A 15,477-nucleotide genomic window follows, 5' to 3' on the forward strand; every position below is an offset into this window, starting at 1 on the left:
CTCCATCAAAATGCTTGGCCGTAATTAGCACGCAGGTTACAAGTAAAGGTGGCTATTCTCTCCCATGACAAGAAACACCACTTCCCCTGCCAACCTCTAAATCATTAAAGCTCACTCAGCACAAAGCCGATGAGGCGATCAGACCGAAACGAACATGCCTGGACCGGCCCGCAGCCCTGCTCTGCCCGGGGCTTTGCCGGGCTAGTCCCTGTTCTTCACTCCTAATGGGCTGCTTTTCCCACTTGATATTTATATCCCGGCTGCTGCAAAGGGCCACAGCCGAACCTACCAGACAGCAACAACAGAAGAGACGGGGAAATAACCATGCACATTAACAACAAATCTGTTTGTCGACACCGAAGCCGGATTTTTGGCCTATTCAACTTCACGAAAGAACTTGTACAAGACCCCAACTGAGGCTGCAGTCTCTACGGCTATCTGGTGTAGATGCCCTGTGGCTGAATTTCTCCCCGAATGTGGGATCATTCTGAAAAGGGTTCCAGATCTGTCTGCGGTATGTTTCCTGTGGGATGACAGCAGAGAAAAATAAGGAGAGCGCTTGCGCACGATCTAAGCATAAAGGAGAATATTGCTCAGGGACACAACTTTAAAAATAATTGAGTTGCAGCACCAGGAAGAGAATCGGTCTGAGGAGGGAGAGGATCTGAATTGGAATCCTCGCTATGGGCAAGGGTGTTTCTCTGCCGTTCCCAAAACGGGCTGGCTCCATCCGTGGTCCCTGTGGGGGTGACTGAGATAAGCAGCCTGCATGTGCTCGGCACAGGGTCAATGCCAGTCACGGCACAGGGTCAATGCCAGTCACGCGTTCTTTTTCTAGTGCAGGCACTGCGTTCAGCGCATTCGCAACTATTCTACTTGGTTCCAGCATAGTTGTTTGCTCCATGTTTTCTTAATCCAACCAGATCTAGGCTATTCTGTGTTGGCACACATTTTAACATAAACATATTTGGATTCACTGGTCTTAAGGTAAAAGGTGAGTCGTTCCAATATGTGGGAAACCTACATAAAATTACCTGTTGGGCAAAGTCATACTTAAAGATTAAAAACAGGAACCTCTCGGGGCGCCTGGGTGGCTTAGTCGGTTAAGCGTCCGACTTTCGCTTAGGTCATGATCTCGCGGTTCATGGGTTCGAGCCCCACATCGGGCTCTGTGCTGACTGTCAGCTCAGAGCCTGGAGCCTATTTCAGAGTCTGTATCTCCCTCTCTCTCTGACCCTCCCCTGCTCATGCTGTCTCTCTCTCTCTCTCTCTCCTAGAAATAAATAAAAATATTAAAAAAAAAAAAAAAGAACCTCTTGACTCATAGCTGGCAAACCATTACAGAGCCTCCAGCGCACACAAAGGCAGGTGGCTGTCAGGAGAGGTGACTTACAGAAGAGGACAGACAACACTGAGGTAGCTATTAACATGATGAAGTCATCAAGCTTGACTGCTGGATGGGACCTTGGACGTCTGGTTCACTCTTCTGGCTTTTCAGATAGAGACTATTCAGCTAAAGAAGATGGCAGAGGGCGGTTGCCTGAGGTCACCCAGTTTAATATGGTTCAACTGGAATTAGAACACGGCCTGATGGATGCACTCTATTTCACAAGTGTAGGAAGGGATAACCTCTAACCCATACTAGTTAACCAGTGGGTACCATTTCTGAATACTTCCCTTAGGAGTCATAATTTTTAAATGGCAATTTCCTTTCATTGTGAGTAAAAGATGCTTTCCCCACACCCGTAATACATGTGCACGGTAAGGGTTAAGGTTACTGGTTACTGAAGGAATTAGTAGTACTAATTACCATTCTGTCACGGGGGTTTTCTTTTCCATCTGAGAAAAGGGTAGGGGCTCCTGGGTCACTCAGTCAGTGCGCCCAACTCTTGATTTTGGCTCAGGTCTTGATCCCCGGGGTCGTGGGATCACGCCCCCCACCCCAGGCTCTGGACTGAGTGTGGAGCCTACTTAATATTCTCTCTCTCCTTCTGCCCCTCTCCCCCACTTGCATGCATGTGCTCTCTCTCTCTCTCTCTCAAAAATAAATATAAAATTTTTAAAAGGATAAAAGAAGAAAAAGGTAAACAAGGTCAGATATAACGAAGTAAAAGAGAAATTCAGTGAGTATCTTTCCACTTCATATAGTCTCTCTGTCAGTGAGATACTTTCTAGAGCTGTGAGGGGATTGTGTACCGTACGGCAGTCACCCCACAGGTAAAGATGGTAGACTGTCTGAACACTGAACTCAGAATCAGGGGAGGTGGAAAGAAATCACAGCAGGCACTCACAGAAAGTAGGTATCAAATCAGCCACTACTCAGAGATGCATGGAACTACATCACCTACATTCCAGAATAACTGTATGTATGGTCACATTCAAGTCAGCGGCAGGGTTTGGTTTTGGTGTTGGGTTTGTTTTCTTTCCTCTTGAGGCTGAACGTCAGGAAACATCAGATCAAAAGTATCAATTATGGAATGAAGGCACCTGGTTCCATTAGGTTGGCAAGACTATCTTGCTCATTGTGGTGGCATATTGTTTACCAATTAGTACATTGAAACTGATTGTTACAAAACAGTGGGCGATTTCTTCATCAAGTCTGTGAGGTGGAGGGAGTGGGAGGGACTGTTCTACATTAAAAGAGACTTAGGAAACATACGTTATGTTGGGAAACATAACCAGTGTGGACCTTGACTGAATCAGAAAACCAATTGTAAATAACACTTAAGGACAATTGCGGAAATTTGGAGTGAAAAAGATGAGTATTATATGCAACTAGGAAATCACTATTCATGTTGTTAAGTGTGATAATGGTATTATGGTTAGGTAGGAAAATGTCCTTACTTTTTAGAGATCCATAGTCCTTGGTTATAGGAGAAATGTCATGATACTATAAAACTTTTAAATATTTAAGTAAAAGTAATAGATGAAAGAAAGTAGTTAAGAGACCTTGAGATTTCCTTGGGGAAATAATAGCCATCCTTTATGACATCCGTCATGTCCATCTATTTCTATCTACTACCATGGAAGCTACATTTCTTTCATATTCCTTAAAAGAAATGAAACGTGTTACATTTGTACATTACTTAGGATCCCATGAAAGTAAGGATTATTGGGGCGCCCAGATGGCTCAGTTGGTTAAGCATCTGACTCCTGATTTCTGTTCAGGTCATGATCTCACGGTTTGTGAGTTGGGGCCCCGTGTTGGGCTCTACATTGACAGAGCAGAGATGCATGAGCTTACAGAAATGCACAGTCTTGGGGTGCCTGGGTGGCTCAGTCGGTTAAGCGTCCGACTTTGGTTCAGGTCATGTTCTCACAGTTTGTGGGTTCAAGCCCCACATCAGGCTCTGTGCTGACAGCTAGTTCAGAGCCTGGAGCCTGCTTCAGATTCAGTGTTTCCCTCTCTCTCTGACCCTCCCCCGCTCACGCTGTCTCTCTCTCTCTCAGAAATAAATAAAACATTAAAAAATAAGAAAAAAAAAAAGAAATGCACAGTCTTATAAAAAGAGCTAAGGTCACCACTCCCCACAGCACCATCTCTATTAATTTTACCTGTTTGCTTTTACGGAGACTCAGAAACTGCTTGAAAAGATTACTATAAATAGCCTCATCAGAGTATCAACAGACATGCTTTAAAAAAACCTTCTTTAAAATAATTGTTATTTGCCCAGTAATTAGTTAACACCCTCGCATACCTTCAAAGGAAAGTGTGACACATGACAGTGATTTATATCTGCTAGCAACATAAGCTCTGGCAAAAGGAAGCACAGAGTTAAAGGACTTTACCCTCACTAGAACTGCTGCTTTGAAGATAGGAATATTTACGCCAAGCTATGTTGATGAGCTTTGAGGCTCATCAGCCAACACATGGGCTCCCTTGAGGTCTAACCAGAAACTTCCAACCTACATGGATATAATGGATTCTGTGATCAACAGAATACTTAAGTCTACATTAGCATCACTCTCTGTATGCACATACATGTGCACGCACACACATATACTCACGCACACAAAGATGTCATTTACAAGATTTACTTGCTATTAATCACAATCAAAACTGAAGAAAATCCTCACTGTGTTCAGTCAACACCATTTTGAAACTAAATACTTGAGACACAGACGGAAGAGCCAAAAATACTCAATTTACTCAGAGCAGTCATGTCCCACCTCATTACAAATCGAAAGAACTATTTTCCAGAAAACCTGTCAGCCCCTTGTAATTTCAATTGTTCGTTTTCCTTCAGGTTCAAAATATTTTTATCTTAAATGTCAAAGGCTCTCTTCCAAAGATGTTTACCCAGTGGCCCAAATCTGACAGGATGTGCAGCTGTGAATGAGTTGGTGGAATTCAAAAGCTTGAAATCCTGTTTTCAGACTCGACACACTAGATTTTCTGGGTCTTTTGACACTGCTTCCTTTCAACTCTTTTAATCATGCCCTAAATTCTTCAGGCACCATGGGGCTTGCTGGAATACAGGTATCTATTCAAAAATTGTAACTTTTCACTGATGCAAAGGAATGCTCTGGGAATTTAAACTAACCCACTTCCTCCACTTTCTTTCCAAATTAAAGCTCAGGAAACCAGACCCGAATACTAACATTTCTCCCTAGAATAATAAGGAAGAAATATGCAGGAGACTCAGGAAGGTCTTTGGATCTTTGGGTCAAGAAATATTCATAGAACAGTAAAAAAATACAAGTGTGAGTGGTGGTAATCTCCAGATAATGGGTTAACTGTGATATTTCTTTTCATTTTTAAGTTTCTTATTTTCCAAATAATCTGAAATGTGCATTTAGAACTTTAATAAGAAGAAAATAAATGCATGTATTTTTATGTTTGTTTATTTGTTTATTTTTAATGTTTATTCTTGAGAGAGAGAGAGCATGAGTGGGGGAGGGCAGAGAGAGAGGGAGACACAGAATCCAAAGTAGGCTCCTGAGTCTGAGCTGTCTGCATAGATCCTGACAGGGGGCTCGAACTCATGAACCATGAGATCATGACCTGAACTGAAGTTGGACACTTAACCGACTGAGCCACCCAGGTGCCCCAATACACACATATATTTTAATAAAGTAACTTAAATGCAGAATTTCCCTCCTTTGCCCTGCACAAAAATATCAGGTAAAATGAGTTAAAATAAATACATTCTTGAATTTATCAGGGGAGGCTTAAAATATTAGACCTTAGAGTAGTTTCTGTTGTCCGTTTTAAAATAGATTGTAAAAATTTCAAAGTAAATAAATGGAATTGGACATTTATGGATGATGTACATAGATAGTTTGAAGACAGGGTCTTAATTGTTTACACACATGCCAAAAACATCAAACCAGATACTCTTTGTTAATTCAATTTTTAATAAGCTTTTATATGAAATGTTTCCTCGGGGCACCTGGGTGGCTCCGTCGGTTAAGTGTCTGACTCTTGGTTTTGGCTCGGGTCGTGATCTTACAGTTCATGGGTTCAAGCTCCGTGCTGGGCTCTGCACTGGCAGCACAGAGCCTGCTTGGGATTCTCTCTCTGCTCCTCTCCCCACTCGTGCTGTCTCTGTCTCTCTCAGAATAAATCAATTAAAAAAAGAAACTTTTCCTTCAAGCTTCTTTTGACAGGGGCATCCCCATTTGTTTGCTCTTCCTTATTATTAACAAATACTTATTGAACACCGATTACAGGCCAAGCACGTTAGGAATGCAAGAGACAGTAGGAAATGAAACAGACATGATCTGTTCTCTCATGGGGCTGTATATGTTCCAGTGCTTATTAGGCAAACATTCATAACAGACAACAGTTCTAAGGAAAAGAGCCAAACTGGGATCCAATATAGGTGTCAGGTGTCAGGAAAGCCTTCTCTGATGGATGAGGGAAACCCAGCCATGGACAGAGCATTCTAGCCATATGGGACAGCAAATGGCCTGGTTCAGAAAGGTGTTTACTATGTTGAAGCAACTACCAGGAACCCAGTGTAGCTGAGGAAGAGTAACTGATGGAAGTATGACATTGGATGCGATTGGAAAGGGGGTTGGCAAAAATCACAGAAGTCAATGATTTCCACAGGCCGGAGGAAAGAGCTGGATTGGTTGCAGTGGAAAGCCAATGATTTTCTTCATTCTTACGCAAGTCTCTTTTAACCTCTTTCTTTTTTCTGTTTTGGAGAGAGAGAGGGCTGGCACACAAGTGAGGGAGAGGGGCAGAGGGAGAGAGAGAATTTTAAGCAGGCTTCACACCCAGTACGGAGCCCTACTCGGGGCTCGATTTCACCACCACGTGATTATGACTTGAGCCGAAATCAAGAGTCCAATGTTTAATGAGACTGAGCCACCCAGGTGCCTCCTTAACTAATTATAGACACTTAGGAAGTTGCAAAACTAGCTCATTGATTCCCATACCTCACCCAGGTTCCCTCAGTGGTGACATCTTACATGAGCACAGTACAAAATCGAAACCAAGAGGTTGACATTGGTACAACACTGTCAATTAGACCACAGATCTTATTCAGCTTTATGGATTTTGTGTGTGTGTATAGTTTCATTTGCATGCATGTATAGTCCAATGCAATTTTATCCCATGCATAGATTCTAGCGAAGAATTTTAAATGAGATATACAATCTGATTTCTGTTTTTGACACCAGTGGCTGTGAGGAGAATGGGTTGGGTTACACCAGTTAGGAAGCTGCTTCTCTGTTGTGAGAGCCAGTAGTGGTTCTAACTAGTGTGGAGGCAGCAGAGATAGTAAACAAATGATGGAGCTATGTGGGCGGTAGAAGAGTTGGAGCCAACCAGGCTTGGGATCACCTGGATGTAGGGGGAATAAAATACTCCGGGTTTCTGGCTTGAACAGCCAGGGGGACAGCAATATCATTTACCAGTAGGAGTACATCGGGTCAAGGAGCAGGTTGGGGCACAGCTGTTTTGAGCATGTGAGCTGCAGATGGCATCTACCTCTACTTTGGGTAGAAGACACACTTGAGCTGGCGGCATACAGACAACATCGAAAGCCATTATAAGCCCTGCGTGAAATTCGATGCTTTTCTTTTTAGTTACAACAATGTGCAATAGGGGGCGCCTGAGTGGCTCAGTTGGTTAAGCATCCAGCTTCAGCTCAGGTCATGGTCTCACAGTTTGTGGGTTCGAGCCCTGCGTCGTCAGCCCAGAGCCCAGAGCCTGCTTCGGATTCTCTGTCTCCCTCTCTCTCTGCCCCTCCCCTGCTCACACTCTGTCTCTCAAAAATAAATTAAAAAAAAAGTTTAAAAATAAAAACAATGTGCAATATAACTTTACTTATTATAATAAAATAAAATCATTTTACTGTAAGAAAAGAAGCCCTGGGTGACATCACCAAGGAAGTGAGTGTAGGCAGGTGGCCCAGAGCAGAGCTCTAACAACTCAACGCATAGTTTGTACATGCTCATTCGACTCCACCATTCACCGGTTGGTCATTTCCCTGGGACTAATATTTCCTTAGGGAGACTGTAAGCCCCCAAGCAGCAGAAATCTATCTAGTTTTACATTTTCATTCCAATGTATTAACAAGCAGTGTTATATTAGTGCCAGGTGTACAATAGAGGGATTCCACACATCCATATATTGCTCAGTGCTCATCATGATAAGTGTCCTCTTAATCCCCTTCACCTATTTCACTGCTCCCCACCCCCACCCCCTTCCTGGAGCAGATGCTGTCTTAGATCTTGCTCCACCCCTCACAAGGCCTGGCGGGGTCGCACAAACACTAGGAAGGCTCAATGAATTTGATTTTGTTCCGTAAACATTTACTAATCATGCCCCTCTGGCCTGGTAGTATGACAAGCACCAGGGAGCCAAAGAACACGGCTTCATCGGCTCGGCAGGCACGCTCCACTTCCGCCCGTATTTAAGTGCTGAAGCACATGGAGTCCGGGCAGACATTCTCTTAGATAGGAAAGCCCACAAGCTCTGACTGGACAAAAACAATGCCAATTTAGAACACAGGATTCATGTGTTTCGTCTCAATACTGGCACCAACCACCTCCCACACTTAACAAAAAAAAGGTTACTATCCTTGAATTACCAGATGCCAAAATAGCGATTGTTTATGAAATACTTTGGAGAGATTTTGAAAACTATTAAAAACAGGTTGTCATAGCTACCAAACTCCTCAACGATAATGGAAGGACAGCTTCTAAATTAACAGGATATTTCAAGTGCCATAGAAACTATTTCTAGTATGTGAAGTTCAAGTATCGCCATAGTGAGAAGTCATCTAATATATCAGAAACAAGAAACACATATTTTCGATTCCATATAATACCCTTTGACTCCTCCGTCCAGTTCCGTGGGCTTTGTGCACAGCTGGGTGGCTAGCTTGAAATTGAACACACAGCAAGGAGGCAGGTGGATTCTGTGAATGGATGTTGGCTAGGAACCTGCAAAATCTTTTTTGCAGAAAATTCTCACTCTTTGGAAATTTCAGAATTTTTTCCCTTTTCAAAATACCCTATTACTGCATTTGCTTCTTTTTTCTTCACTTAAAAAATCCATACCACCATTCATCCATTCAGTGATTAGTGATTGGGCTCCTTCTACATTCACTCTTTTTTTTTTTAAATGGTTATTTATTTATTTTGAGAGAGCGAGGAGGGGAGCGGCAGAGAGAGAAGGAGAGAGAGAATCCCAAGCTCGATGCGGGGCTCGATCCCACAAACCGTGAGATCATGACCTGAGCTAAAATCAAGAGTCAGAGGCTTAAACGACTGAGCTGCCCAGATGCCCCCAGGCAGCATTTCTTTAACAAGGGTCAGGAAGTATCCTGCTGGGCCAGCAGTGGGGATGGGGGGGGGGGGATTGAGCTTCTTAGAGAGGGGAGCCCCACTGTTCCCCCAAGGGTGGGTTTTGATTCGTGCTCGGCCCTCTGAGTCCTGGCATTGAGAGGAGAGGCCTGAGGCATTTGTGGTGCCAAAGGAGCCACCAAGGTGCCTGAGCTGGGTCTCCTGGGATAGTCCTAACGTCACCAATTCCCGCAGGCTGGCCCTAGCGGTACAGTCAGGCTTGCCGGACTGTGAGCCCAGCCTGGCCCCGCTCTCATCTTCTCTCCTGACTGTGCTGGAAGCTTCTACGTGCTCCTCCAGACCCACCGTCCACCCTTCCGCACTCTGCTCTGTGTCCTGAGACCAGCCTCTCGCCCCGTGGCGTCTGGCTGTCAGGCCAGTGAGGGGTTCTAAGCACCGCAGGACTGTGAAGGCAGGACAGGAGTCCTCGGGCTCCTCCTTGCAGGGTCCCCTTAGGTCCCATTCATGGCCCCTTCTGAGAGCCCATCACTGCCCTCTGCCCTCACCCCTCCAAGCTCCCCGGTCCTCGCCCTGAGGTCCTGCACTAATCCTCTGGTTTCCTTCAGCCTTGCCCACACCTTTAAAAATAGTTCCTTTAGGGGCGCCTGGGTGGCTCAGTCAGTTAAGCAGCTGACTTTGGCTCAGGTCATGATCTCATGGTTCGTGGGTTCAAGCCCCGCGTAGGGCTCTGTGCTGCCAGCTCAGAGCCTGGAGCCTGTTTCAGATTCTCTGTCTCCCTCTCTCTCTGCTCCTCCCCTGCTCACGCTCTCTCTCCCTGAGAAATAAATAAAAAACTTTGGGAAAAAAAAATAGTCCCTTTATTAATTTCACCTCAAGTTGCCCACTTTGAAGGTACCATCTGTTTCCTGCTGAGACCTTGACCCGTAGGCTCCCAAGAACAATGGCAGCCTCGGGGGGCAGACGCTCGAGGGCTCCTCACAGCCTGTCACTCACCGTCGTCGTTTACAACAAGGTGACCCGTGGCAAGGAATTTCATCTCTTTGAAACTGCCTCTTACTGGGTGAAGTGAGGAGGACACTTGTTCCCGCTACTGAAGGTTCTGTGAGGGTCCACACCCCCATGTGAGCGGCTGAGCACAATGTAGGGCGCACAGGAAACGACAGTTCTCTTTAGAAACAGTTACTGGGGCGCCTGGGTGGCTCCGTCGGTTAGGGGTCCGACTTCGGTTCAGGCCATGATCTCACGGTTCGTGGGTTCGAGCCCCGCATCAGGTTCTGTGCGGACAGCTCAGAGCCTGGAGCCTGCTTCGATTTCTGTGTCTCCCTTTCTCTCTGCCCCTCCCTTGCTTGAGGTTTCTGTCTCTCAAAAATTAATAAATAAACATAAAAAAAAAAGAAAAAAAACGAAACAGCTGCCGTCCAGCCTGGACGTCGTTCCCACCAGCGCCATGGTCCGCTGCCCTCCTCCTTCTCTGTCCACCGCTGCCGGTTTCATCATTGCCCCCTTCTGCCTGGGGACAGTTACATCGGGGTTCCTCTGCTAACCNCGGTCCGCTGCCCTCCTCCTTCTCTGTCCACCGCTGCCGGTCAGTTACCGTCTCATCATTGCCCCCTTCTGCCTGGGGACAGTTACATCGGGGTTCCTCTGCTAACCTCTCAAAACTGATTTCCATCTGTAACCGCCCCTTCCGGCCATTTCCAGGGTCTTCCTTCCTTCCTCGATGCCCCTCAGATGTGCTGGCCTCTCAATGGGCCGTTCCAACACAAGTTGAACGCCTTCAGACTCAGTAAAGCACCATCAGCACCCTGGAAGAGAAATGTCTCGAGGTCCCTAGACCCAGGTCTTCATGGGGGACTGCCCAGGTCTCTGTCCTGTGCCCCTTTCTCTCTCTGAACATGTGGCCTGCACCAGCTCGCCCACGCCCGTGCCTTCTCCTACTGTGTGAAGGTGAGTCTCGGATCCAGGTTCCTGGGCCTGAGGCTCAAACACAACCTGCCAAACCTGAGCTCATTTCTCCCTGCCTCAGTCTCCTGAGGAAAAGATTCCTATTCTTTTTTATTTTTTTTTTAATGTTTATTTTTGAGAGAGAGACGGAGACAGAGTGTGAGCGGGGGAGAGGCAGAGTGAGGGAGACACAGAATCCAAAGCAGACTCCAGGCTCCAAGCCGTCAGTAGAGCCTGATGCGGGGCTCCAACTCACAAACCACGAGATCATGATCTGAGGTGAAGTTGGATGCTTAACTGAGCCATTCAGGCACCCCTCCCTTTTTTAAAAAATATTTAAGTTTATTTATTTTGAGAGAGAATAGAAAAGCAGGAGTGGGGGAGCTTCCTCAACAAGCTGCCCTTCCTTCTGTCTCTTCACCCCTAATGCCATCTTAACCTTCTCCAGCCCTCGCCCCCACGTTGTACCTGGTGAATTCTCGCTCTCTCTTAGAGATTCAGCATAAGCATCTCTTCCTCCAGGAAGCTTTCCCTGACCTCCCCAGGCTTGCCCACGCCCATGCCCCACGTCGGCACTTGGCACCCTGCTGCCACGCCCCAACAGGTCTGTCCCCAGAGGGGAGGGGCCCCAGCCTCATTCATCTTTAGATCCCCAGTGCCTGACACCTTCTAGGTTGTTCAAAGCTTGGTGAATCCATAAAGAAGTGAAAAACAGATAAAGGAATTTGTGAAAGGCAAGTACAAAGGAAGCAACAGAGGTGGCTGTGGGCAGCAATGCAATGTTGCACCTATATTTTTAAGTACAGAGAGAATTCTAACTTCTTTTAAAAATTTTTGTAATGTTTATTTATTTGTGAGAGAAACAGAGCATGAGCAGGGGAGGGGCAGAGAGAGAGGGAGACACAGCATCCGAAGCAGGCTCCAGGCTCTGAGCTGTCAGCCCAGAGCCCGACACGGGGCTCGAACTCATAAATCATGAGATCATGACCTGAGCCGAAGTCAAACACTCAACCGACTGAGCCACCTGGGCGCCCCAAGAATTCTAACTCCTGTAACTACAGACCATCTCTACTCATCACACCTCCTAATTACATATGGAAGCTGGAATATACACATGGGATTTTTATTCTCTAAACCATACTTGACTGGACAAAATGATGCCATTAAATTGGGAAGGGTTCCTTTTTTTATTTGTTTTGAGAGAGAGAGAGAGAGCACACATGGTGGGAAAGGGAAGAGGGAGAATCTTTTTTAAATTATTTACTTATTTTGAGAGAGAGAGAAAGAGAGAGAGACAGAGCGAGTTAGGGAGGAGCAGAGAGGAAGGAGAGAGACATGTCATGACAGTTCTGTCATCTCAGAGCCTGACGCCGAGCTCCATCTCATGAACCCTGAGATCGTGAGTTGAGCTGAAATCCAAAGTCCAATGCTTAACCGACTGAGCCACCCAGGTGCCCCAGGGGGTTCCTTTTTAAAATCAAAATCAGATAACTATGGGCACCTGGGTGGCTCAGTCGGTTAAGCGGTTAAGCATCTGACGTCAGCTCAGGTCATGATCTGGAGGTATGTGAATTCGAGTCCTCCCTCGGACCCTGGGCTGGCAGCGCAGAACCTGCTTCAGATCCTCTGTCTCCCTCTCTCTCTCTGCCTCTCTCTCAAAAATAAATAAACGTTACGAAAAAAAGTAGTTAAAAAGTCAAATAACTCTTCTTCAAAGTTAAGCTTTATTCAATCAAGTAAAAATATCACCCAGCCCTAGAACTACTTTTAGAATTTAAATGGAAAACCTTATCATGCAGAGACCATCCAGAGTGTGACTGGAAAATGTGTGAGAGACAAAAAGCCTGACCGATATGAAAGTTTGAAAAAGAATGTGTCTGGACAGACATGCCTGATTTCTATCATAATAGTCCAATAAAAAGTCACATCCCCTATTGTTCAGGCTTTCCTCTTAGGAAGAACTGGGTTCCATGCTGACGAGTGCCAATTCCATACTAATTACTGATTTCCTCTTGAAGAGTCAGAGAAATCAGGAGTAACACTCCCCATGACGGAAGGACAAAGGGTTCCCCTTCATGTGGTTGAAAAAGTGTGTGTTTAAATTTATGGCACAATCTCCACATAGGTACCAGTTTTTGAAGAAAGTTGTACTAAAACTATCACACTTGGTCAATCATCACCTCGTGGGAGCTCAGTATTCAGCTCAGGCACTGGGTCTTTCTACAGCTAAGTCAGAAAATCAGGTTCAGGAAGCTGACTCGGAGCCGGGAGGTTTTCATTTGTGAGCCAAATATTCAAATATGTTTTATATACTAGTTACAAAGGCAGTACATTAAATTAAAACATTTTCTAAGATTTTCCACAGGAGCTGAAATGACTGCAGCAAAATATTCAGAAAGTCAGAAAATTGCAAGCTTCTGGAGCTCACTCCTGAGCATCCCGACGGCCCAAGACTTTCCAGAGGCGTCTCGGTACACAGCCTGTATTCTAAAGGTATTCACTCTGTCAAATTTCTTCCTTGGATGACAGATCATCAACTGAATCTAGGCAGAATAGAAGGTAAATAGTTGGAATGGGGCTTGTTAGAAAGGGTGAGAGATAAGAAGAAAAATAATTGGTGCTGTGAGCATCACCGTTTTATGTGAGACAGAGCCATGGAGAGAGGGTATTCTAAGGGCTTTCACTGAGAATCTTTGTGACATTCTCTTCTGTCCTGTGACCGCCCCAGGCTGAACCACTTTACAGCACAAAAATATAGAAGTCCTTTACCGCTGAGCTCTTCTGTCTGAACCTTCATCAGCTAATCCTTGAAGAGGAAAAATAGTCCATTTCATAACATTCAGAAGGTTTGAAAAGCCTAACCTTAGACCAACACCCTCGAATAGGGAGGAGATTTCAGTTACATAGAAGACATGTCTAGTAAATACAATAGCCCAGTCCTGGCCAGGCTCTTGCTAGAAATTTGAGCCCATTTCAAGCATGGACTTGAGGGTCAGTCCCAATTTAGAAAGTGGCTTTGCCATTTTCAGGGAGCGCATAGCCTGAGGTAAATTGTCCGCATAGATAGCCACCAACATTGTTCCTATCCCTGAATGCCCAGGCGGCCTCACCTCCCTCGCCTTGCATCTGGGCTGTTGCTGTGACTTGTTTTGCCCAATGGATGCGGCACAAGTGATGCTATGTGACTTTCAAGCCTCTCCCTTTGGAGGCTTCGCAGCCTCCATATTTGCCCTTTTGGAAACCAGCTGCCGTGTAAAGGTCAGGGTAGGCTACCGGATGATGAGGAGAGAGGTAAAAGAGAGAGAGAGAGAGAGAGAGAGAGAGAAGGCAGTCACCCAAAGGAGAATTCAAGGCCCCTGGCCAACAGCCTACACCAAGGGCCTAGACTAGTGAGTGACGCCATCTTGGATTTTCCAGCAATGGGTGTATGGCCCCAACATCATAAGAAGAGACGTCCTTATCAGCCACTCAGCTGAGGCCCCTAACATCACAGAGCAGAGAGGTGCTGGCCTGCTGAACCATACCTGAGTCTCTGACCCCCCAGATCTGAACAGATACAATGATGATTAAATCCCCTAAGTTTTGGAGTAGTTTGTTACATAGAAATATGTGATTCATCCATAAAGTGCAGTCAGTTATATCAAGGGCGCGTACTTGCTCACACCGGTGAGTTGCAATGAATATGTGTGATCCTGTGAGCAGGGAAGGTGCTTAGCACTGGCCCTGTGCCTGTCAGGTAATGAACACCCCACCCGAGTGGATGCTGTTGCTACTGTCATTTCCAAAGAGAGACTGAATGACTCGCCAGCAACGTTGTAAAGGGTGATTGTTCTTGAAGAAGTCTGTCGCATACCCCGAGAGGCCCTTTTCCTATCCACAGATTCAGTGAGTCCTGAGACAAAGGTAGCCTGGGCACACTCCCTAGACCCCGTGCTCCTGATCTGAGCCCACGGAGAGCAGAACACAGCACGTTCCCTGGAAAGTCACAGTCCCTTCTGTGAGATACCCTCTTAGAGAAGCAGCCCCCGCAGTTCTTCCAAAATGACGCTCCACCCTGCAAAGCTCCCTCTGGGCCTTCCGGAGACTACATTGGACCAGTTGGGTATTCCTTCTAGGGGGGTGTAAGTGGACAACATAGGGACAGAAAGTTGATGTCAGAGAGATTCCAGAAAGAAGATGGGTGGCCTTCCTAAGAAGCAACTATGGGAAGAGAGGAAAAAGACTCCAAGTTACCACAGTGGAAGATAATATAAGTCTCCTGCAGGAACCTGGTCCCTGGGTCTTTAACTTTTCTGCCAACGCCCTTGATTCTTTTATGACCCCTGTGAAGGCTGCTGGGCTTCTGTGGAAGATAACCAGGGCCCTAAGTTCCCTAGTACCTTTATAATAAAACCCCATTAAAATTTTTTTTAATGTTTTATTTGTTTCTGAGAGAGAGAGAGAGAAAAAGAGAGGAGAGAGAGACAGTGTGAGCAGGGGAGGGTCAGAGAGAGAGGGAGATACAGAGTCCGAAATAGGCTCCAGGCTCTGAGCTGGCTGTCAGCACAGAGCCTGATGTGGGGCACGAACCCACGAACCATGAGATCATGACCTGAGCTGAAGTCGGACACTCAACCGACTGAGCCACCCAGGCGCCCCAATAAAACCCCATTTTTATCATAACCATTTTTTTTTGTTTGCAATCCAAACAGTCCAAATAGTCCAAGCAGTGGTGGAGAGGGATTCCTCCCCTTTCTTTAATCTAGACCAACCAACTCCAAATACATGTGC

This window comes from Crocuta crocuta, unplaced genomic scaffold (assembly GCF_008692635.1).
Source record: "Crocuta crocuta isolate KB4526 unplaced genomic scaffold, BGI_CrCroc_1.0 scaffold229, whole genome shotgun sequence".
NCBI classification, from domain to species: domain Eukaryota; kingdom Metazoa; phylum Chordata; class Mammalia; order Carnivora; family Hyaenidae; genus Crocuta; species Crocuta crocuta.